This window comes from Accipiter gentilis, chromosome 9, assembly GCF_929443795.1.
Source record: "Accipiter gentilis chromosome 9, bAccGen1.1, whole genome shotgun sequence".
Taxonomy (NCBI): Eukaryota; Metazoa; Chordata; class Aves; order Accipitriformes; family Accipitridae; genus Astur; species Astur gentilis.
In genome coordinates, this window is record NC_064888.1 from 10,756,414 (window position 1) to 10,782,313 (window position 25,900).

Here is a 25,900-nt window from a genome sequence, read left to right on the forward strand (position 1 = left end):
AGCTCAGGCATATTCAGGGATCATAGTTAACCCTAACATTTAACTTACGTAAACTAGGACAAGGACAGTTCAACAAAACCATGAAGATTTGTTCTCTGCATCAAGCCTCCACTCAGCTTGATGTGGGGTATGTGGATAAAGATACTGAGAATCAAGTAATAAATACTATCACTGGAGCAGTGGAGATTTCACCACTGTTGGCAATTAAATCCTGGCTGATTATTTATGCAAAATATTATATAAATGTTACCCATAATTCAACAGCCTCTAAAAGTGTTCTAAAAACATCCTACAAAATGAAGCCAATTTTGCAAACTTTCTTATTGCTGCCTCTGTTGTGTATCCATTTTTTGTAGTAACTGAGAGCGGATTCCAGGGAACAGATCCTGTAGCAAATAGGCTGAGATATCCCTACACAAATGTCAGTGATCCAAGTGCTGCACTTGGTGTTAATGTGAAGTGAATGTAGGCACAGGCATAGCAGAATGCAGCAGACATTTCTTGGGGGGGGGGGGGGGGGGGGGGGAGAGGGGGGCAGAAACATCATGCATTTAAAATGGTTCTGCTTTAGCTATTGCACAACCTATTTTTTAACTTTTAACATCGTATTTCTCTGTCATCATGTCAGAAATAATCTTGTAACATCCTGGTGTCACCATGCCAAGCTCCAGACTTAGCATTCCCAAAATTCTGATGTGCTGTTTGCCTGATCTCAGAGATAGTGGATAAAGAAGCCCTGAGGATGTGTAGGCACCACTCACCAGGAGCAATGGGGATTGCAGATGCTTTCCTGCAGCAGGATTTCCTCCTTAGCATTTAGACAAGGGCAAGCAAACTGGTGAGATTCAAATGTACAGTTAGCTGGGCTGCAAACCTTGCTGGCAATATTAGTACTTGAATTGCTCAGTTCAACAAGCAAAGTCAGATTCCTTAAAAAAATCCTTCAGAAATTTCTGGTGGTCCACCTTGCTGGTCTCTTTCTTTGTCTCCCGATCTGTGGAGGTTTACAACGTCTGATCTAGTTTTTGAAAATACATTTCAGCATTTAAGTGCCATAGGCTGTGCTTGAAATGGCCTTGGCTCATACTGAAGATTCACTTCACTTGCAGAGAGAGTCCGTTCTGCTGTAACTGAGTATAGCTGCACTTATCCCTTGGAAGGCATCAGTCATCCTGTACAAGAGGAATGTCACATGCTGCATGCCCACTGCTTTAATGTGTCCCCATATGTCTATATCTGAACAGCAACCGAAATATTACTGCTGACCTTTTCAAGCTAGAGCCCCACAAAGTTCACAGAAAGAAGGACCTCTGTGTGACAGGAAAGGCTGTTACTTACTTTTGCATGCGTTATAGCATCCTGTCTTTCCTTGTTTTGCAGAAACGATGAGTGTTAACAAAATTCGGAAAAGGCAGAGTCTGACTGATTACATTCACCCATCTCAAGTTCTGCTGCTGCCAGTTCTGGTCCACTCCTTTCTTTCCTGCTTTAGATTGTCACGCAAGTCTTTTGTGATAGTGCTTACGAAAGACATAAGGAGGGAGAAGTCTCAGATAATGTTTTTTACATTTAAGTTTCATTGAAGTTTCAGCTTACTTGATTTTGAAATTCATGCTAAAGACAATCTGATAAGAGACAAAGGCATCCATTGCTTACTGTCAGTATTTCATACTAGTGCAAATTATTGCAGCGCAGGGTTTGAAACAGCTCACATCTTCCCGAAGCGTTGAAACTGTTTGATAGCCCCTCACCTCTGTGAAACCAATAGAGGGGGAATAATAACAATGTTTTTCTTTCTCCTCTGGCACTTTGATACAGTGTTTCTCTTTTTGGAACCAGGTAGTGCAACAGACTTGAGCCACTGGAAGACGTGGTACAAGTATTTTGAGAGCGCCGGCCCTCCATGAGAGAGGCTTTGAGAAACAGCCTCATAGCTCTGTCTGTAACATACCATCTGAGGCATTGCGGGGTTTGCAGGATACGAAGAGCATTTTGGTTCGCGTGACAAACAGCCTCCTTTTGCAGCTACCATGCCCTGGCTTATTTTCAGGAGCTGCACAGCCCAAGGGCTCTGAGAGAGCACCCTGCAAAGACAGAGCCAGTCAGGGGCTCTCCTGTTCATGCTCTTTCCTTCATGCACAAACCTGCGTGGCTTCGCTCATTCCTTACCCTGGCAGGGCCAGGAGCCAATGCACAGGTCCTTCAGTACGTCCCCCTCTGCCATGCAGAAGGCAGGGTTGGCAGATGTGAAATATCTTTTTGAGACTGTCTTTCTGTGCAGGCGCTCTCTGAGAGGGGTGACCTCTGGGAGACTCTGAAGACAGTAAAAGGCAGAAAATCTTTAGGATGGTGCCATTTAATAATGAAAACACATTTCAGCTCCTCTTTTGCAGCCACATGGATGGGCCGCCTTTTTCACTTGAAAAAAATATCTTTCAGAGAGGGAGAATTAACTGTTGTTTTTGAAAGAAGAGTTTTGCCACATCAGCTGTTACAAACTGACAGCACTATAGAGCTATTTACAGATCTGTAGCTCCAGACCAGGACCCTCAATGAAAGCTGATGAAGGAGATTTGCTACATGAATTTAAGTTACCTTATGTAAATACATTGTTTCTCTGGGAAGTCTGGCTCCTTTTTTCTGTTCTCCAGCAGTTCACCCAAGCAAGACTTCTACACCTGAATTGTTTCTCCGGAGCAATGGAAATGGGGAAGGAGCGGGGTGTCCTTGATGCTCACATTGGCACTAGGTGGGAAATGACTCTCTGATAAACTAAGGGTGAAGGAAGTTTCTTTGGAGTGCTTTTGTCTTCAATAGCATTTACAGATCCACTTTGGCTCTGCTTCTTTCCACATAAAGATACTCAGCTGCTGACACACTCTAGTTATACACCTCACAACCTTCTCTGAGGTCAATAAACATTTCTACGGTACATTTTGGAAATAGAACCAGTGAGAAGTTTCACTGGTTTCCCTCTCTTTTTCCCCCTCCATCTTCGGCAGGGCTGAGAGCAAGCCCATCTTTCAACTTTCAGTGCTTTAGTTTGATCACTAGACAGTGTCCAGCTGAAGTAGCTGCTGAAATGTGCCCATTAAAAATCTGGATCCCTCCTGTTCTTGAAATGGACTCTCCTTGCTCCTTTCACAGAGGTCAGTTCTTCCTTATTGACAGACCTGGGGAAAGTTGTGCCACTGGCAGCAGCACACATCTGTTGGCGTGGACCATGACTGCATAGGCATCCCTCCTGCTCTGCCAGCAAGATGCTGCATGTCAGCATGAAGAGAAGATGCTTCTGCTGAAACTGCTGGCCAGCATGCAATGAGTGCTTCCTGCATTCGACACAGTGTATGTGTAAAGGCCATAGGATTTGCGGGTTGTGCATTTTGCATGTAAGATTTTGCCCACAGGTATAGCTATAATGTCATATTTATTTTTTTTTTTCAGGAAGAGACTTCTGTGACTGGGAAAGTGGTAAAAAGATTATCTTAAATGTCTAAGCATTGGGCAATTTACTAATAATGAGATACATTTGATACAGTGGCCCACAGCTTTGTCACACCCAAGGCTTGCTGTGGGTATTACAATTCTTCCAATGTATCAGTTCAGAAGAACACATTTTTCTTCTTAAGTGTGTGGATATAGAGAATAAAGGCCTTTTGGCAATCCACTGTTATCAACTAAAGGAATGCCATGCTAGCCAGCAAAGAGCTACAGGAAACCACTTACTCCACCACTGAAACCTAGATAGCGTGTTTCTCAGCAGAGGAGCGTATCTTAGTAAACTCAAACTTTTGCATGGCACAGAAGCAATACTGATGAAGAAATCAGGATGCTTTATAGGTGTGTCTGTTTACACAGGTCAGAGGGTCTTTGTCCAATATGGCTAATTAAGTTGATTCTTGGAAATTTAGAGGCAACATGAAAATTAAGCTGGGAGGAAATGTGATGACAAGAGTAACAATAATTGGCAAAGTGTGCTACACATCACACCTTTCTTTTGGTTACCAGGGAATTGGTTTTGCAAAAAATGTTCATAATGTTTGCCTGAAGTGTGTGTACAAAGGCCCAGTCCATTAGAGGGCTGCTGGAAGAGCAATTTGGATATTTTGTTGTTGCTAAAACACTCCTGACTGAGTTTATACGAGTATGTACCAGCCATTCAGAAAGATAACTTCTGCCAGGAAGAAACATTTGCCACTAGGAGCACAAGGGAAAAATCTGAAAAACATGATAAAGTTTGAATTGTAGAAAGACTGTCACAGAAAGATTTGTTTTGTCCATTCACGTCAAAAATTTGTACGTGGCTTTGTATATAGTCCTGTTGATGTTTCAGGTATCTCAAATTTTCTTTTTTTAAAAATATGTATCTGTGGATACAATGGAGTTTTAGCTACTTGCAACAGAATAACTATAGGAGTAAACAGTTATGTGTGGCTGCCCTAGTACATTCTGTGAGAAAGATGACAGGGCAGATTCCTGGCTGAGCGTGTGTAACGCTCTTTGATAAATTACCTGAATTTGTGGGTAGCCAGCAATAAAAACTGGCAGATTTACATTCCTTTGAGCACTCAAGAAGTCACCAGGGAGTATGTCCAGCTTAGAGCATTTCAAAATTCATGAGCCAGACCCAAAATCATAGAGGAACTTGTGTAAAGTAATGGTTAGAAAAAAAAGTTGTGATGCTTTGCTTTCTGATACCTTTGTTGTGGTTTAGCCCCAGCCAGCAACCAAGTACCATGCAGCCACTCACTCACCTCCCCACACACACCCAGTGCGATGGGGGAGAAAATCAGGAAAAGAAGTAAAACTCATGGGTTGAGATAAGAACGGTTTAATAGAATAGAAAAAGAAGACACAAATAATGATAATGATAACAATAATAAAATGACAACAGTAATAAGAAAAGGATTGGAATGTACAAATAATGCGCAGGGCAATTCCTCACCACCCACTGATCGACAGCCAGTTAGTCCCCGAGCAGCGATCCCCCCGCCCCCACTCCCCCCAGTTCCTATACTAGATGTGACGTCCCATGGTATGGAATATCCCTTCGGCCAGTTTGGGTCAGCTGCCCTGGCTGTGTCCCATCCCAAATTCTTGTGCCCCTCCAGCTTTCTCGCTGGCTGGGCATGAGAAGCTGAAAAATCCTTGACATTAGTCTAAATATTAGTTAGCAACAACTGAAAACATCAGTGTTACCAACATTCTTCTCATACTGAACTCAAGACATAGCACTGTACCAGCTACTAGGAAGACTGTTAACTCTATCCCAGCTGAAACCAGGACAACCTTAAGCTGTATATAGTCACATTTTCTCTTTTTGTTGTTTGTTGTTTTTTTTTTTCCAGAGGAGCTGACCACCTGCAGTTTGTCATGAGGCCCACATCTCTTGCGCTAACACCTGATTACAGCTGCAGAGGTTTTAAAAACGTGAGTGGTCATGGTGAAACTCATGAAAAAGTATTGCTATTTGGTCCTCTCCAAAAATTTGGGGAAGATATTATCTGCTGTTTTGAAGACATAAACCCCCAGTTTTAGCAGTGTGATTTATTCTAGTCATTGAGACATTCATGTTTTTCACCTTTGCCTAAAGCTTGCTGTATAATTTTCAGCTCCCTTCTGAGTACCAGCCAGTGGCAGGAGACGTCACTGTAGCATTTGACCTAGACAGGTGCAAATCTTTCTGTACTAATCTTATCACTGGCTTTTCAGCTGAAATTTCCCAGAAGATCTAAGTCCCTAACCATCCTGACTGAAAAAATGAGATGGATTTCAGTTGTGCCCCGGTTTGCACTACATGAGCTGACTTTATACAACGATAAAGGAGACTGGATCAAAGGCAAAAACCCTGCTGGAAATCTTGTGGGCTGTCACCCTGCCTTTGGTGGCAGGCTAGTGAAAGGCTTTACTTTAACTGGTGTGATAGGGCTTTGGGGCTGTTCCAGGAGCCTGCACATTTCAAAGCTATTTTGGTGTTACACTCCCCGCTCCGCACTGGTCCCTGCGCGACAGCTTCCTGCGCTCACTCGCTGATTTCTCATCGACTTCCCTCGGTCTGAGAGCACAGCACGCCTGCCTGCCTCGGTGTTTCCCACACGCATTACCACGAGCACACACTTGAGGGCCACAGATCTTAAGTTTAGCAGCCCCTGCTTTTATCAGATTTATTCACTTGGAGAGGGAGTGGGATTGCTCTCTGTCCCTTTGTAGCATTAATTTTCAAACACAAGGCAGGGTGGTCAATAATCTATTCTGCTGGCAGTTTTACTTCGTTTATTCCTGTTTCAGGTATTAGTTTCCTCAGCAATTTTATCACCTGCAGGGTTGCTGTTATCTATTCAGTCTGGCATGACCATACACGCCTGTCCCTGATCCTAGGGTGGCACACGAGAGTCTCCACGTTGCCCTGAGCCACATCGTAGCTTGGCATTGGAGGTAAGGTTAAATAATTCTGAGATACATGTAATTGGCCATCCCTGAACTAAGCAGTCACCTATGATCCATCCCAAAGTGTTCAAAAAATACAGCGATTTCCATCTACCTGTACAGCTGCAATTAAGTTAAGGAGATGCAGAATGTAAAACACGCAGTAGGGAAGCAGCCTACACACTGTACGGCACTGCACTACAGGCAAAGTGGTGCAGGAGAAGGATCTGCTTTTCCTAAAATCCCATCACTGAGTAATTTGTACTTAATATGGGAACCAAGCGCTGATGCTTTCATCATCAGTACACACTCTGGAGATAAGAAGCTCAGGTCAGCTTGCTATGTGCTGCATTGTGGCATGTTACTCATTTGCTGGAGGAACTGCAAGGTCAGGTTTTGAGGTGCTTGTTCAGAAAGGTTACATAAAAAGTGTCTCCCTAGTAAGAACAGAGGTTTAGTTTTTGTTTTATCACAAAAAGGACAGTTGTCAAAGTACAGACACATGAAATTAATGAAAGTAAGGCCTTAGGGTCATGAGTTTAGCTGTTTTCCTGATTTAGACCAAACTCAGCAAAAGTTGCTAAAGCCAAACAGACCAACAGTTCCTTTGCAACCCCCTAAAACATAGGCTGTGCCTGGCAGAGGAACTGCATGTAAATCTGTGTTACCAGCTCTGACCAAGGATGCTGTCTGTCCCTAGTGCTAGGTCTGTCATCTAATACCCTTTTAAACCATACAACATAATATAATGTTGTGCTGTTAAGAAGCAGCATACAGACAATGAAAGAAAAAAAATTGCTGCCATTCGCTGTTAGAACAATCACACTTTTGTGGCAGATATTTTCTGTATTTCTGTTCCTCTCTTGTTTTTTTCAGAGTTGTTATGTACATGGAAGAGGATCTCTGTTTCCAGAGAGATGATCTGTTCCTGCTGCTTATACCCTATTTGATGTCATGATCTTGGTTGCTGTGGAAATGATTAAGCTGTCATCAACAGGATTCAGATGGGGAATAAGCTCTGGGAGAAGATAATACAACATTCCTTCTTTTATGCAAATATGTGCAATTAAGAATGGCAAACAAACAAGCAAAATATAGAGGCAAACACCCTTCCCTCTCCCAAATCACTAGTCAGACTGAGCAGACTGTTTTAAATAAGCACATTTTTTCCAGGGAGTGTCAGATGGTGTCTAGAAAATGTTATCTGCTGTTGTGGAAGTGGTAGAAGGGAGCTAGAGGTCAGTGAACATATCCTCATCCCTTTGGTTTGAAAGGGTACAAATTCCAAAGTAGATGCCAAACTCCTTTTGTCCTGTGGTTGGAGCAGGTCATGGCAGGTGCAATACGTTGCAAAAGTAAGTAAGAGTAGCACACTTTTCGTGAGCGCGAATGGATATGTAGCATGCAGAGGACCAGAGAGCTATGGCCTCTGCGCTTAAGTAGCTGCCCAGGGTTGTGTTAAGCACAGCAAGTCACAGTGGGAGGAGTAATGCTCCCAAACATTACATGAGGTTATGCTGACTCAGGAAAAAGAAATACCTCCCAGAAGTACCTCTGGATTTAATTAAGAAGTGTTTAGAGTCAATGACAATTCTCCAAAGGGGACTTGTGTTAACCACCAGCTGATTACATGTGGAATTGCATGGGGGATCTGTCAGTATTTGGTGAATATACATGGGAAGCAGGTCATCTAGGTTGTATGTTTGTAATTGTAATTAGAAAGACAAACTGTATGGGAAGAGAAAGTCAATAATGATCTTGATAATTAGTTTAATGCTGCTAAGCACATATGCTGTGTTTTTTGGAGTCTGCAATGCTGCTGTCTCAGTGATGGGTGTAAATGCCTTATAGTAGGTCGAATCCAGTTAAGGTTACTTCCCAGAGTCTTGGCAGCACTAATGTCTCTAAGAGTCTATATTCAGGAAACGGGGAAAATGCTCAAGTCAAAACAAACTAGGGTTGTTTTCTTATTAGAAAACACTCATAAAAATGTGGGGTTTTTGCAGAATCTCCTGGTACTGTTGATCTGAAGCTCTAAGTAGTCAGCTCTTTACCTGCAGCTAAAATTATACACACAGCATAATGAGCAGTTGATAGGTGACTAAGCTGCTCTCTTATTCAGACATTGATAGGATGTTATAACACATCGGGAAAGATTAAGGATGATAAGAGGAAAATCCTTCTAGAAGTTTTTCATTATTACTGATGCTTCATGGAACATGTTGAAAGAGTTTTGACTCAAGAGAAATACGTGCTGCTTTTTTGTTCTTTCTGATGACAGCTTCTCAGAATGGGCACAGCCCAGGCCGTGTTTTGAATCAGGGACGTCATGATCTTTGGAGGATGCTGTAAACCTGCACAGAGCATTCATTTTGTATGTCATTTTTGTTACCTGGTTTCTGATGTCATTTGGTGCCATTATGGGGATGTTGGAGTCCCAGGTTTTAAATAGCCACCTACACCTTACTTTGTTCCCCCACTGAACACTTTTTTGAGGTGTCTCCACAGCAAGTTTTTTAAGTGCCAGAATGTTGTATTGCAGGGTAGAAATAAGCACACGCACAAAGAAGAGCAGATGAAACTAAACATCACACTAGATTATTCCTTGCATTTCTAAATAACAGCACAAAACATTGTGTTACAGAATGTTGTAACTTGTCCATCACCCCTCCTCACACACATTCACATGCAAACATGTACAAGAGCAGTGAAAGATAGCTGAATGCAAATATACAGGCTCAGGAGGGATCTCAATCCCCTAACCCAGTACAGCACCTTGGTTTCTGGTGTCAGCTCCTGAGTATTTTTCTCAGCAAAGCTCCTCTGTACAGCCATGTAGAGGTGAAGTCTTGCTCATTTGTATGAATATGCAGTTCATATACACACAACACATACAGATGTAATATTAGCCAGTTGCCAGGTGTGCCTGACTGCAGACATAAGAAATGTTGTCATTAAGTAGCAAGATAAAGCAAACTTTCCTCTTTGCTTTTGACAGAGTCTGAAAATAGATTTAATCTTAGATTTAGTCAAAAGTGCAAGGCACTATCTGCCTTCATGTCTTACACTATACAATCTCTTCTCTTGCAAGTTTTATAGCTATGTAATTCCACTGACTTCAGGGGAATTCTTTCATATTTGCAGCAAGTATAAGAGAGGCAGCAAGGTCATTTGCAGTGACACCTGGAAAAGCCAAAAAAGTATGAGGTGGGCTTCTCCTCAGGAGCAAGTAATGTTTTTCCATTAGAAATATCACAGGGATTTCTTACACTGACTCGTTGTTCTCATTGCCTTTTAAATGCCACACCACAGTTCTTGGTTTAGTAATGAGACATACAGCGCTTCCTCTGACATCCTGGAGAGCAAAGAGTTATCACTGGCATGCCAATTATGATTAACAAGGAGAAGCTTGGTCTGTTGGCAAGGCTACAAAGTGCCTTATGTTTTAATGACAGTGGCTGTCAAACATTGCACAGATATGCCTCAGAATTAATATATTAGTAGTTAGCCCAAGAGGTTCTTGTCCATGACAAGGAGATGCGGTTACAGAAATAATGCAAATATTGATAGCAATTAATCATGGCAATCTCAAGGCAGTTTCCCCTTTCCCTTTTATCCTTTTTTCTGGAGGATTTTTTTTTTTTTTTCCACAATGTCATTTCTTAAAAAGAGCAGTGGCTTCCATGATAAGTTTTGCACTTGGAAATTTTATCTTCATTGTCCTTTCATCCAGTGTTTTAGACCTTGGGGATATCAAGACTCCTTAGGTAATGCATGCTCCATGTGCTTTAGAAACTTTTTAGTAGATGAGTTCAGAAGAGCCTAAGTTCACAAATAGACAGGGCGAAGGGTCACAACTATGTTGCCATCCAAGAGACTGAAGGACACATAGGTCAGTTTTGAAGTAACTTAAGTGGGGTGTTTTGGGGGTCTCTGGACCTCTCATTTTCTCCTCCTACATTAATCCTGGCTAATGTAGGAGCAAGTTTGCTACAAGTGAGAGAAAAGCTCTGCTGTCACCTACTTCCATGGAGAGTCTATGGCCATTCCTCATTTAATCACCTGTCAACACCCTGCCAAATGCAAGGAGAAGTACTGTTTTTCACCTGTGAGAGAGCTGCGCCTCAACAAATGCCCGTCCTATCGCAGAGGCTGCATGTTCCCAAGGAGAAAAAATTAGCAGTGTCAAATGCTCTGCACCTCTTACTGGATAAGTCCCCAGGCCTGCATATGCATGTTTCTGGTCAGCTGACAGATTTTCAGTGCCTCAGCATCCCTGTTCAGAGCAATGAGCATGCTTCATATGGCAGAATTACCCAATGCCAATAAGTCTAGTACCTCTGCTGCCTGCTTTTTGCATCATAGGAAAGGCTTGATGGATTGCCTTTAATTCATACAGTAAACATATCCCATAAAAATCAGTCTTCTGAATCTAATGTTTTCATAGGAGATTGCTTTCCTTGCATCTCAGCGTACTTACCTCCTAGTAAAGGGTTTAGTCCTCCTTGGAGGACTCCCTGTTATTTGGCATCTTCTTAGCATGATTAGAAAGACAGATCTTACAGGGAGACTCTACCCTGTACTGGAGCTGTTTTGTCAGATGTTATTCATGCCCTGAAATGGGAGGCTTAATCAGGTATTTGTTCTGAGAATCAGTTCAAAGAGATAAAGGGCTTAACCCTTTTCACTTTCTGCAGTCTTGTATTTCTGTGCATTCTCTTCCACGTGGGTTTGTTCCCATTACCTTGCACCAGAGGCAGAGCCTAGCAGCAAATGCACAAGAGAGGTCATGTCCCAACTCTGGTAGAGCCCTGTGGGCAAGCAGCTGGCAAAGCTCCACTGTTTCTCTCTTTTTCTCTCTCTTCCCCTCCCTTGCAGGAAAAATACCTGTTGGAATCCATGTCTGGCAGAGTGTTGGTGTTACCCCTAGACTACCAAGACATAGGGCAAGGGAGATGAATTGCTAAAATACAGCCTGAAGGCAGATAGGGGCTTTGACAAGCTGTAAAATTGTTCAACATCTTGGTTGGGGCTAAGAGACCTTTAGCAACACAGCACTGGGGACTGACAAAATGCAGCAAATGCTGCTGTGTGTCACCTTATTTTTACTATTCTTGCCAGGTACGGAAAGAAATGTCTTGAGTGAAGGACTGGGAACCTTAGTGGTGTACAAGGCAAGCAGAGACATCTAAGAACACAGTCTTTTCTGCTGGACTCAGAGATCAATGATCTTCCTCCAGAATTGTTAGAGAGGTCCAACTACTTAAGGCTTTGAAAGTGTTCTTGTTTGTTTGTTTGTTTGTTTGTTCATTTTTTTCATTTGAAGAGAATCTTAAAAGACATAATATTTATCACTCTGTCTCTATCTCCATTTTAAGCAGCAGCAGAGATGGGTCAATTACATCAATACCCCTCAAAGTGTGGAGTTTACAAGATAGGTAAAGAATTATCCAAGGATTTTTTAATCAGAATAAAGTGAATTCCCTCCCTTCAATTTCTTCATTCAAGCAACTTTTTCTCTTTCCTGGGTGACTCAGGTTTACTCTGTGCTGACATACTATTTATCTGGGTTTCATCTCCATAGGGTTACCTCACTGTTCTGTAAGCATAAGTATGTCTTGCAAGGGAAAATTTATCCTGAGATTTAATATTTTGAAGACTGAATCATCAAACCATAGCTTTCCTGTGTTCAGTGTAGCATCCTAGCCCCATCAGTGTTATAAATGCTTCATTCCAGGCAGAAGCTCAAACAGAAAATAAATTATTGAGACTGAAAGTCAAAGAAGAGTAAATTTCAAGAGTTGCGAGAATTTGATTACTTGTTGATGCCTTTATAGAGGCAGTGTTCTGGGGGACAGAGTTTTCATGTAAATACTCTCTCCTTCAGAGTGCCGGAGGCTTCAATAGCCCACCTTCAATAGCCCAAGTAAAAATCAATACATTTGGTTTCTCTTTTTCTGGTTTCTGTAGGTAGTAAGGAAAAGTAAACAGAAAGACTGATACAAAAGAGAAATGAGAGAAAAACCACAGAGGATCTCAGCACAAGGAAAATTTCTGAATTTTAAAATGAAGCTCCAGATGCATGTTTGTTGATTGAGGGGTGCATATCTCAAGAGAGCCAGGAATTCATTGATTATGTGCAGATCCAGAAAGCCCTTTGAAGTTAAAAAGGAAAAAAAAAAAAAAAAAAAAAAAAAATACCTTTCCCTTACAATCCTTTTCCAGGTTATTTCCACCTGTAGTTTGTATCCTTCATTTTAGGCTGCCTTTCCACAACTAAAAATGCTGAGGTGAAAATCAAGAGATTGCTTAGCAAACACCTTGTACCAGGTTCAGCTAAGATCAGTGGATTTGGTGTTCTTATGATCTGTTTTGTTGTCAACATCTGAATCTGATGCTGAATTTTTTGGCTGTTAGTAATTACAAAAATCTGCTGCATAAGTAGTGGGAAGGGGGGTGTATGGGTATGCAGGCTGGTGAATATACATTACAGTTTTATTCTGCTAAGGAGATATTCATGTGGCTGAGATGAAACAGCTCGTAACCAGCTCCCCACTGATTCTACACTCCTGTTCCCCAGGCACCTGCAGGATGCAATGGGATTCTGGTGTCCAGCGGAACAATTGTGGTGGCTTCTCTCTTTTCACTTCATTGATGCTGCTACTTTCAAAGTTTCATCAGGCACCAGAGAAATCCCTGATGAGCAGGGGAAAGCAGAGAAACTCCAGAGGTCCTTAATGAAATCGTTCAGATCTGCATGCTGTGCCTGAGTTCATTCTGGATTTGGCTTCCCTGTCTGAATCTCTTACACACACTCATAGTTTCCTCTGGTGCATTCACCTTCAGATGACTGTCTTGATGCAAGCAAAAGAACCATATATAACTGTTGGAGCGGCGGAGGAATGCACATAAGTCGACCCAATATGAGTGATAGAAGTGATTCAACTTTATTTGCACGGATAGCTCATATTTATACAGTTTGCGATAATTATGCCTACTAGTCCTAATATGATTGGTACATTGCTAATGTTTATTCATTACTAAAACACACCCACTTGTGATTGCAGCTATGTGTGTTCAGTAACTTTCTCATGAGAACTTCTTCAAAAATTGCTTATGAAATTATGCCAAGGTCACACCGTCCCTGTCTTTCTCCTGATATCAGCGAGACCAGCTGTTGTTTTTCTCCTGATATCAGCAAGGCCAGCAGTCTTCGGCCAAGGCCTAGTCTTGCTGCCCACGCTGACATTCCTTCACACACAACTCTGCTCGTACAACTTTTCCATAGACCCATGTCCTTTCTCATCAAGCCAATTCCCAACATATAACCTGTCGAGGAATGTAATAGAGCAGAACATGAGCATTGTCTGCAGCATGTTTAGCTTTAACAGACTGTGCTGAGCCTTTGTAGGTTAATATACAGATAATGTTGTCAGTCAGGTTTGGTGCATTTTCGTTAACTCTGTGAAGTCAACACTGAGATTAGGTGGTACTACAAAGCCTCAAAAACCAGGCTGCGATTTTTGCAAGGAAACTTATGCATCTAACTCATATTGAATTTTAGCTGGCTACAGGGACCTAAGTTCCTTAACATTCTTGGTCCTAAAGGATTACCCTTCATCTTCTTTGTGTTTTACTCCAGGTAGAATGGATACAGGCTTCTTACAAAGAAATTGTTATTTTTAATTTTAAGCAAATCAAAACCTAAGACATGAATAAAGCTATTTCAAAAGGGTTTGAAAAATTATTCAGAAATGCTGTCAGGATAAATTCCTTATGTACTGAACAGAAGCTGCAATGTTTTGTGCTATTTTAGTGACTTTTCCTTGAAAATTGCCTGCTTGTATCTTTTTGTTTTAAATAATTTCTAGGATTCAGATTGGTTAATACATCATTAAAGGAATTTATTTGCACAGAAATCAGTAGATGTACTTTTTATTTCTTTGGAGCCATTTGGGCATGTACTTGATTTAAATGAATTGTTTACCTAGTTAGTGATTTTCATTGGTGTGGAGAAAACTTTTATCACCTTTGATACCTTATTCCCAACAAGATGATTTTGAATGTCAGAGGAGTTTTCCAGTTGTTTACCTTTCACTATTGTTGAGACCCATTCCTTTTCTTAGGTACTTGTTTGCTAGACAATGTAGACAGTAAATATTACCTTTACAGTGAGCCTAAATGTATGGTATGTTGAAAACTGCTTCATACATTTTGATTTGTGAATGACTGCAAAAAATGCTATAAAGTGTTCCCCCCCTGAGTCATATACACAGGTTTCCATCTGGAAAGTAATAGGGGGGCTTGCCATTACATTTCAGTTATTTTCAGCCCTAGTCAAGACCTCAGTTATGATTTATCCCAGTTAGATGGGTATGTTAAGGATGCATCAGTGGAAGGAAGCAGACAAACCATAGTAAATTCAGGATTACATGTGCCCATTCAACTGAACCTGAGGTTTAGCTGGTTGTAAATGAAAGCAGCTGTTCTAACACTGCACATGGTGATGAAGAGATTTTTCTCTAGAAGCAGACTTTTACGTATTTTCAACTCTGCCTGACGGATGAGCAAAGATAAGTCACAGGTGTCTCTCTAGGACCCAGTTTATGCAGGCAAAATCTGAGACAATAATGCTGTCCTCCTCCAGAAGGTAATTCAAGAAAAAAAACCCCAAACCCCAAAACCCCAAGCAACCAAACCAAAGCCTTATAATAAGCAGATATTAGTTATTACTCATTTATTTACCATTCCTTCTTCCCAATTTTTGATTGGACATTTTATCATACACCCATATATTAAAGTTATCTATTTGCTAATTTATTTGCAAAAATCTTTGCAAGAATAAGCATCATATTATTATAGATGCTGATTAGTGGTATAATATCTTATAATGAGTAGCTTTGTACTTTTGACCTAATTTATCTTCTGACTCAAGGCTATAGGTAGCTGCAGTTGAGAAAGTGAAAAGGAAACTAGATTCCACTGATTGTTTTAATGTGACTGCTAAAATATACAGCTAGAGATCAAGGGTAAAGCTTTAGTTTTCTTCAGAGATACAGAAATCAGGTAGGAAGAATGAAAAGGTACTTTTCAGCTTTAAATGTGCTTTTTTTTTGTTCTGATGTGTCTCTTGACATATGTCAAAATAATGTAACTGCAGTGGAATTTAAAATCTGGAAGCCAGTGAGTGGTTTGGTATGGCGATAATTGTTTGCTTTTCAAGTTCTTAGGAATAATTATCATGAGTGACAGAAATAACTTCTAGCTGAGCTACCAATTGCCAGAAGAGCTATATCATGACCATCATTTGGGATGTTGTTGGATTGGTGAGGTTCCATTCAAAATAATACAGTGTAATTACTATTTACCCCAGTGCGTGTGCAAAATGCTGAATGAAATGCTGAAGAGAAAAGGGGTTTTCTGAGCTCACCTTCTGTTTAACAGAAAGATTGCTTAGAACAAGAATGCAACAAACCACAGGCTCCTGGCTCAAGCCCAGTGCTGACAGGATAAAATCTCACTTGAAACCAGAGATGTAGTTCTCAACCGTATGTTGATCATTGCCCTTTAAAACCAGATCCACCGCAAAGGTCCTTAGGTGGAGCTGCTCATGTGAGGGACTGAGAACTGTTTGCATCTGAGTGCTGTGGGGCCCTGAGGTCAGAATGATGTCTACCAGCTTCTCACTGCTGAGCTCTGAGAAAGGCTTTGCATTCTACCAAGCATGCCCAGAAAAGCATTGCCTAAAGAAGTGCCCCCAGAACTATATCTCAAGAGACCAAAGAGTCAGGACCTGTCAAATATGGAGAAAGAGAAATTTGGGGCAATATGCTTAAGGCCTTTAAAAGTCCACAAAGTACATACAGATAAAATAACAAACTTGAGTTAACAATGCTTTAAGAAATTAATTGGAATGCAGGATTAAGAGTGGCAATAAACACATTGTTTCCAAGACTGACTGAGTAAACAGATGAAGTGATCTGTAAAACAGAAAGTGGAGAGGGGGAAAGCTCACTACACTTCAGGATTCTTCCTAATCAATGGAGATTCATTGTAGCTGGCTCCAAACAAGACTGAGTTTACACAAGTGATTTTCTTACTCTGTTCCTGAGGAGATCTGCAATTAGGACCTAGGGCAATATATTGGGTTTATTAGTGTATTTTTAAGAAAGATGTCTTCTGCCACACTACATGACTGGCTACAAGCACTACTAAAGTAGCATTGAGGAGAGTGTAGCATTAAAGCAAACAGCTGCAATCAACCTTCTCCCATTTCATTCAAGTTGTTTATGAACCTGCTGATACAATTTGGGCTGGCTTTTTTAGGTGATATGTGGGGGTGGAGGGGAAACAGCTGCTATTTAGGTAAAGTAATTATTAGGTGGTGATTAGGGAAGAAGATAAAAGGCCAGTAGACCTCCTTTCTGAGAACTGCTGCTGCGAGGTGGCTGTGAAGGGGTGAGTATTGCTTTGGGAGGCTTTTTGGAGGTTGGTTGTTTTTTATATAGTGCCTGAGCAAAAGACTAGAGTCATTTACCAAGTATAAAGTATCACTAGGAGGGGGCTGAGTGTTTAGGGCCTATCTTTCTTGTGAAGAGAACACTGTCTGCTTAAACAATAAGAGGAGCTAAATGCTAATGTAAGTGCTGCTGGGTTGGCTTCCTGGAGTCTGTATCCTTTCAAGAAGGTCTGGGAGCATCTGTTTTGATTTTTTACTGTGAAGATGCAGATTAGTTTTCTGTTTGTGCCTTCTCTGTGCTAAAAAGTTGTGATCCCTCCCTCCTCTTACATGGTAGCTATTCCTTTCTCACTGGAGTTATTCCTAACAGCAGTGCAACTATAAAGCCACAAACCACTGCCGTTTCCAGGGCTACTGGGATGAGGGAAAATGGATATGGCAGTAGTTGTGGTCCTGTGAGCCATCCTTTGGTTTTGTAGAACACTTCTAACTTTTGCTTATGTTTGAAAACGTATTTGGGTAGACTTGTGGGAAGCAGGGGTTGCTCCAGTAGGTGAACAATATGTCCTGTTCTGAGCTTTGCATCACAGCCTCCCTGTGCAGACTGGGACTGGTGTTCCTCAAGTGCCTCTTGTAATAGCTGCTACTCATATAGACAAGGACAGCTGTGTACTTAGATGCTAGCACACTAACTGCTTATATCATGTTAGTGTAGCTTTTCTCTGTGGAGATTTGGGAGGTATATTGTGGGAGATAATAGAAGAGGTTAAGAAGCAAGGTACAAGGAAATTGGCATTTCCTCTAACAGAAATACTGTTCTTCAGATTAAACTGGAGAACTACAGGTTGTCACTAATTTATTATCCTCAGAGAGGAAAACAAGCTCCTAAACTGTGTATAGTGCAGTATTTGGCTTGCTAAGCGTTTTCTATATTGACTCATTTGTAATATTCTCCTCGTGTAAGAAGGGGAGGGGAGGATGATGTTCCTAACTAAAGATGGTCTATCATTTCCTGTATTGGCAATTGAATTGTAACTCATAATTTGCAGATGAAGTACTTGAGGTACTTTGGCAGCTTTGTTATAAAAGGGGAAAATGTAATGCTTTCGTGAAAATAACCTTGAAGGTAAATGAAAACCTACATCCGTCCAGGCACAGGTCTATTAAATGTTCCCTTGGCACACATAGCAATAGAAACATTTGAGCAGGCAGTGTAACAAAAATTGAAAGAAATATCAAGTCTCTGAAGTCACTCTATCACCTCACTACTTGTAGGACTATTTCTGTGTCATGAAGTTTGATTTTCTTTTTTTAGTTGCTCTCTTGGTAGTGAAGCAGTTGTCCTGTACTGGGGTCAGGTGGAGAAAATACAATGAACAACTTCAGAGACATGGGGCTTTTTGTATGCGGGTGTATAAAAACTTAACAGAAGCAGGGACTTTTAACAGTGCAAGAGGGAGAAACAAGAACCTAGTAATGTGAAACTCAGTTGGAGGTGGAGTTTTGATGTGGAGCCTTTCTGTGACTGTCAGGGTGGTGGTATTTTTATTGGTGTAGGGCCTAACAGCCCTTAGGCAACTAATGTGTGAAATAGTCTAACCCAGGCAGGTGATAGCTGAACCTAATGGTATTAGATTAGGAAATTTGGAGCCTGAAGGGAGAGATGGAAAAATCGTTACAAGTTTCTGGCTCAGCTCTGGGAAGGTGCCCTGTCCCTAATGCAGAAGGCAGTGTGCTTGCACAGTGATTCTCCCATCATGAGAACTGAGCTGCGGAGAAAATCTGGAGGCATGCCTGGTTTCAAACAAGAGACTGCACTGTGTTTAAGGACAGACCCCTGTGAAGCAGACAGTCTATCCATGTCTCAGGGTCTGAGAGCCTGTGTTAGCAGCCTGAGGGCTCGCAGAGCTGTATGGGCAATCATGGGGCCCTCAGGTACAGAGGTTTGGGGGGAGGCACAGTTGCTTTCCTGCTCTCTGTACACTGAGGAGGGCATCACTGCCAGATCAACATTGATTGTGGGTTTGTTGAGAGAAAAGGAATGATGAATTATCGGTCTGATACACCATCCTGGTCCTGTTTTAGCTGTTTCTTTTAAATGATGTGGATGTGAATTAAGGAAGGCAAGAGCACAGGAAAGGGTCACTGAAAAAAGCAGGTGTGTTCTGTCACCTTTTATTCCCACAGCAGAGAGTCCATGGAGAACATTATCTGTGTTACTATGTGTGTCATTTCTACAAAGTTAAGCTTTCAAAAGCCTATGGACGGATGCTTAGGGACAAACATTTGGGAGGGTGAAAGCATTCTGAAAAAGAGCATGAGTTGCAGCATGTGTTCTTGGCAGTGGGCATACCCAAGAGAAGTTGAAGTCAGTTCTACCTTTCCAGAATGATGCTAGGTAATGCAATTGAAGCAATACAAGGAAACATTTTAAATGCTTGTAGTTGAGTAATGGCACAAAGAGCTACAAAGTTTGAAAGAAGTAAAAATTATGACTGTCACACAAAGTTATCACTTTAACGTTGGATAATAATGAAATGAATGACTTTTGTGTGAGTAGTGGTAACAATACAATATTAGTCATGATTCCATGGCAGATAGATTTCCTTATATTTTTACTAGAACTATCAAGGTGTCTTCTATGCAGCTAAAATGAATAGAGGGAATTACTAAACAAAACTGATAATATATACATCAGAAGATTTGAGATGCTGTCAATTCAGTGTCTCTAGTCCCACAGAAGATGAAGGGGTCTTACTGCACAGAACTACTAATACATATGAAAATTTCTTTTTGTTTTGCTCCTGCAAAGATCTTGGGGAATGAAAAGTGAAGGTAGACTTCTTCACTGATTCCTCAGTTCTGTGCAAACAGCAGCACTAAGCAGCACCAGAGATAGACTTAAGGTGGCCTTAGGCTGAGTTTAAACCACAGGCTTGTCACTTCTTTTGTCTGCGTACTGGTTTCTGCAGCTGCCTAAATTCAAGCTTCTATCCCAAATTGTCTATCTTGCTTAAATGTAAAACTAAATATTGCTACTAATGTTAAAGTTTAGCAGCTTTCTGTGTTTTCTGGTGTCACAGCTCCTGAAATTTGTAGTATGTGTGAAAGGCTTTAGAAATGTAACTTACAAGTCCTTTATCCTCCTGTACCTAGTTTGCATAAAATGTTAATGGGTCTGCTGCTGCTGTCAGTGAAGGCATTTAATTAGCTCAAGAGGTGTATGTAGGTGACCAAGGCCCTGTGATTTTGAATTTCCCGCAAATTTAAGTTACCTTAAAGCATGTAATGGGAAGCAGCATCTCTCGAGACAAAGGTTACCAACCTGCAAGGAAAGAATTAGGAAGTATAGAAATGGGACTTGCATATGGTTTTGTTGTGTGATCCAATGAAATTTTGTGAGGATGTTCAGAAGGCTTCTTTAACAAGTATTACAAGAAAAGATTTAATCTTCAGCATGTGGTAAAGTTTTGGGTTTGTTTGGGGTGGTTTAAGTGTTTTGTGCTATTAAAGCTATGTGATACCTTTTTATTTCTCTGTAATTAGTGGAGGATGCTGATACTTCACAAAAAACGAAGGAAGACCATTTTCTTTCTTTGAAGTATTTATCTTATATTCCTCTCTCTGTCGTAGAGGATATGAAAGCAATTCTAAGATATTTCATTTGTATTTGAAGGTTCACTTTTTACCTTCTCTCTGATATTTGAAATTGAATGAAATAGCTAGAACTGTCTTGTTTAAAAGGTTAAACATGGCTTCTTGGTTACCAAATTTGTAATTTTTCATTCTGGTGCTGAATGAAATGGATTGGGTACTGTTGGTCAAAGAAGACCTTGCTAGAAAAAGGTTTTGCTAGAATTTATCAGGGACCTTGAATTTATCAGTTCAGGAAAAGATATATGATTACATGTTTATAAAATTATAAAACAAAGCAATATTTTTTAGTTTATGGTTCCAACAGGAACTGTTACCTCACAATATTAAGTATTTTAATAGTAAAAACTGTAGTCTGGGCATTTTGTTTAGAGGTGATTTATTTGCAGCTGGCTGTAAAGTGAACAATACAAGGCTTTAAGAACTTCATCTAGAATCCGTGGTGCAGAGCGGGCAGGTGATGGTAGGATGCTTGTCGAAATGAGACATGGCTTCAGTCCTAGCATAAACTCTTCTCCTTTGTTGTAAAGCATCTCAAAAATATGCAAATGCTTTGTTGATCAGGCCTGTCTTTTCCATCAAATTCTGTATTACTGCAGAGATGATGCTAAGCATCCATTTGACAAAAGTCAGGAAAAGTTTCCAGGATAATTTTATCTCAGCTCCTGTATTATAAACAGAGATGACTGGAAGTCGAGTGGTTCTTTGTAGGTTAATCTGGTTCATTCAGAGCTTTTGAAGCAGCTATAAGGGCTCAAGATGACTTGTTCAGAGCTTAAGTGTTGCTGTGTGCCCATGTATTTCTATAAATGGATGTGGCCTTAATACTGGAAGATGTGGTCCAAGTGACAAGAGATGAATGTTAACAGTAAAAGTTCATTATGTCAGCATTCAATTCTTATGTCTCCTTGGTAATATTTCACTGATAATAAATTCCCCCATAAGAACAATGATGAGATTTAGTATGTCCCAGCAGCCAACACTCTGCGGACATCATTAAAGTGGCCTTGTTAGTAATAATGCTAGGAAATGTTTAGAAGAAAAATGCAGTGAAGTGCAGTGAAGGGTGAAATTCTTATATAAAGAAGGTGCTCTGGAAATCATGCAAATGTCTTAGGAATGTTTTCAGTTCTTTAGTGTCAGGATATTTGGGTAAAAGTGATTTCTTGTGGCTTATAATGCCTTCTAGGTGGTCATACTGTTAGGATCTCTGTTACTATCATGGCGGATTCTCATACAACTGAGCATACTTCTAGTTTCAGTAACCTTGGACATCTGTGTGTGTGGAAGGGAAAATGTACTCAGTCAAACTTAAACAGTTAAGCTATAATATTTCTAGGTAAAAGCGCAAGGTGTTGAAGCCTAGTTGTGGTACTCAGGGTGCAGTTTTCATTAAGATCTTATTTCAAACTAAGTCAAGCACTCTTTTTCTTAGAAAGCAGTGCTTAGCATTTATTGCCTGTTCTCTGTGCTTCTTTTTCTCAAGTGCTTTGTGCACTCTATTTTCTGTGGAATTTAGACAGTAGAACTTATTTTACTTTTTTCCCTGTACTATTCAAGAAAAATTAAGGTTCATGATTTAAGCTCAGGCTTAAAGTGTGATTCTCCTTAACAAGAATGAAAAACGAGATTGAATGCAGCCCAGGTAAAGCATTTGCTACCCAGAGAACTTTAAAAGTATAAGGAGACTTAAGAATAGAAGATACCTGAAATCTGCATTTAAATAGAGTCGTGATCCAGCAACTTAACTGTGAAATGTTTGATGTTAGTTTGGGTTTATCATAGCTTAAATTGTGCAGTTTTGTGATCGAGTATTAGTGGGTACCTGCAGGAATGCTGATTTGGATGATTTACTTGGTTGTGTACAGGCTATTTACATTGTTAAGGGAGAGTGAGACAACCAAGAAAGCTGGACTGTGTTAAAGCCCTGAAAATAAGTCACATAGAGCTCTCTAGTTCTCTTTTCATCAAGAAGACCCTAAGCAAAGGGGATTGAAGGTTATTTTAATCAGACCACATACATATAGAGCTCCATAGCTGAATTATGTGGCGTTCGGAGATTTTTTTTTTATTTTAGCACTGCCTGTATACATTTGATTTGTATAATTAGGATTCAAGTGGGCATACTTTCTGACACTAGACTCTCCAAACAGCATTACTGCTTTGGGACTTGGATAAAAATGAACCATGGGGATTTTTTTTTAAAGCTATTTGTACTTCCTGTCAGGGGAAAGAAGGAAAGGCAGATATGCCTGGGGAGGTCAGCACCTCACTGACCTAGAAACAGATAAAAACCCCAAATTTTTTGCATCACATATTACGGTCTCCTGCTTGGGTAAGGCAAGCCAAATCCGCTGCCTCAGCCATTTCACGTCTGTAGCCAGGGCCGCCTCCTTACCCTGTGTCTCTCCCTGCATGGCCGTGGGCTCCTTGCGAAGCGGCCGCTGGGGCCATGCCAGGCAGAATTGCCGCCATCTTGTGCTTCAGCAGGCGGGGAGGGGGGGGGGGGGGGGCGCTCTGGTGGTGCCTCTGGGGAGGGCGGCAGCTGCTCCTGCTGGTTCTGGCCAGTTCCAGCTGGTTCTGGCCAGCCTGTCGCCTCGCTGAGGGGACTGTGAGGGATGGCGGGGAAACCTGTGGGCAAGCGAGGCAAGCAGAGCCTGGCCAAGAGGAAAGAGAGGTGTGTATGTGTGTGTGTCTTTTCTGTCATTAGCCGACAGGGTGATTAGAGGCGTGAGCTAGTGGACAATGAATTACACAAAATAAATATTCTGCTGGTGGAGATGGTTCTGCCTGCAGCAATGAAGGGTGGGGAGTGCAGGCCATGCTTGGGCCTGTCATGTCTGTGGCAGGGGTGGCTGCTGTCACCGTGGGGCTCTGGGAGAAGCTGTGTGGGGTTTGTGGCATTGGTGAAAGTGGTGTGCCAGGTCTTTGTGGGTGTCACTTCGAGCAGTGGGGAAACAGGGAGCAGGTGCTGGGTGAGGACCTGGAGCCAGGTCTGTCCCCACCTGTGGGGTCCAGGAGTGGTGGCAATGTCCTGGTTTCAGCGGGGATAGAGTTAACTGTCTTCCTAGTAGCTGGTACAGTGTTATGTTTTGAGTTCAGTATGAGAAGAATGTTGGTAACACTGACGTTTTCAGTTGTTGCTAAGTAGTGTTCAGTCTAAAGTCTAGGATTTTTCAGCTTCTCATGCCCAGCCAGCGAGAAAGCTGGAGGGGCACAAGAATTTGGGATGGGACACAGCCAGGGCAGCTGACCCAAACTGGCCAAAGGGATATTCCATACCATGGGACGTCCCATCTAGTATAGGAACTGGGATGGGGGTGGGGGGAATTGCCTCTCAGGAACTAGCTGGGTGTCGATTGGCGGGTGGTGAGCAATTGCACTGCACATCATTTGTACATTCCAATCCTTTAGTATTACTCTTGTCATTTTATTAGTGTTATCACTATCATTATTAGTTTCTTCTGTTGTATTAAACTGTTCTTATCCCAACCCATGAGTTTTACTTCTTTTCCTGATTTTCTCCCCCATCTCACTGGATGGGGGGAGTGAGTGGCTGCGTGGTGCTTGGTTGCTGGCTGGGGTTAAACCACGACAGGCAGCCATGAAGCCCTGGGGCTGGCTGGGGCATCACTCCTCAGGGAGCAGCGTGAGGTGGCAGGGTGCCACTGGGAGAGCAGGGCTCTGGGGAGATGAGCTGGGGCCCAGCTGCTGAGTGCAGCAGCTTTTGAGCCTGAGCTGATTCAACCAGTTCCTTTTATTATTTACATTAGTTAACATTTACTTACAGGCTTCCTCAGATGCTGCTGAGGAAGTAATTCATGATGAACTGTTACAAGGCATAGAAACAGTACTAAATATGAGGAAATACCAGTTTGTGACAGAAATGGGACATAAAGCACTGAAAATATGAAAGGGAAGGGTGGCATCAGTTAGGGTGAAAAGGCAGCATCTGAATTCTTAAAATGGCTTCAAGTGTCAGCATTAATACTCCTCTGAGCTTTACAGCCTCAGACACTGTAATTCTGTAATTCAAACCATTTAGGATCATAAACAGTTAGTCTCAGTACTGCTGAGACCAGTGTCACACTTGTATCACAATTTTGATGTTTGATGTCTGTCATGCATCAGAAGGCAAACACAATTACATGCATATTAAGAATACCTCAGAGCTGTTCAAGAAATCAAGGTTAGTCACAGGATGCTTTTGATGTTCCTCTTCTCCCTCACGACTGTAGAGTTTTACATTAAGTTTATGTGAAGATGTTCTAGTTAAGGATTAAGAGATGGTTGCTGGAGAAACTGGACAGATACTTCAACTCGCATATCTAACAAATGACACAGTTCGTGACCTCTCGTCAAACTCTGGGAAGATGATCAGTAGTACTATGGACTCTGGGAATCTAAAGCGAAAAAGTAAAATTTCATTTTAGAAAAAGTGGGTTTTTTTTAAATGAGTCTTATGCTGCTTAGGTCATGTTTCTCTGATACCATTCATCAAAACACACTGGTCTGGATTTTGTCCCAGTGATACAGCCTATTGCAGCAGGTGCTTCTTCACCGCAGTAATTTTGATTTGTGGCTTGAAGGAAAATGGATCCTACAGTATTAAAACTTCTTCCATACAAGCTAACCTACATGTGCTGATATAAGATAGGACAAAACCTGCCCTTTCATCTTCATTTGCTTAGCTTGAACAATAAGAGCCTGCATGCAACAGGTGCACCATGTTGTACTCAGTCTAATGTTTTAAAATTCATTTGGGGCAGAAGGTGCAAGGACAGTGATAAGTCTGTTTTGCTGGATTATTATCAAACCACAGTTGTTTCAAAGGGGCGCAAGCCTTCTGAGAACCTGAATGTGTTGAAAATCATACAAAAGTTTACAGCAGATCTTTGCAGATTTTTTTCCCTTTCTTCTCTTCTCCACCCCCTTCAAAACAAAGTCCTATGTCTTAGCGTTAAGATCATCAGGGATATAGTGGTGTTGCTATTATTGATGCTGTGTTATTCTGTGAGATGATGTTTCATCAGTGTCTAAAATAAGGCCACACTCTTGCAAATGTTTTCAATTCCTTATTTTTGTACACAAGAGTCCCTTCAATAGAACAGTTTGGCAAGTATAGTCCAGCACATGTATAAGCACCTACAGAATGAGCACTTAATTCTGATTAATATGCAAGATGGAAAAACAGATTGTGAAAGTGAAAGCACAGTGTGGAAAGATCAATGCAAGAAGAAATGCATTTATGCTAAGAAATATTTCATACATAGGAAGCAATGTTGCATGAAAAAAGGCTGAGACCCTAATAGTGAGACTTCAGAAGTGAAATTACCTGGTATTTGGAGAAATGACTAATCC

At 41.3% G+C, this 25,900-nt stretch overlaps 1 long non-coding RNA gene across 20 annotated transcripts in view; it reads left to right on the forward strand.

The window, feature by feature from the left end:
• Positions 1–14,339, forward strand: part of LOC126042508 (uncharacterized) — a 134,467-nt gene extending 120,128 nt beyond the window's left edge. For 14 of the 20 annotated variants that reach the window (XR_007507193.1, XR_007507180.1, XR_007507182.1 and 11 more), the window contains 8 exons: positions 2,652–2,749; positions 3,148–3,345; positions 3,445–3,471; positions 5,349–5,430; positions 6,323–6,435; positions 7,303–8,800; positions 11,805–11,864; positions 13,007–14,339. This is a non-coding gene — a long non-coding RNA (uncharacterized LOC126042508). Of the gene's footprint in view, positions 1–2,651; positions 2,750–3,147; positions 3,346–3,444; positions 3,472–5,348; positions 5,431–5,612; positions 5,672–6,322; positions 6,436–7,302; positions 8,801–11,804; positions 11,865–13,006 lie in introns of all 20 variants that reach the window. The other 6 variants (XR_007507194.1, XR_007507198.1, XR_007507195.1 and 3 more) reach the window with 5 other exon arrangements.
• Positions 14,340–25,900: the final 11,561 nt, after the last annotated feature.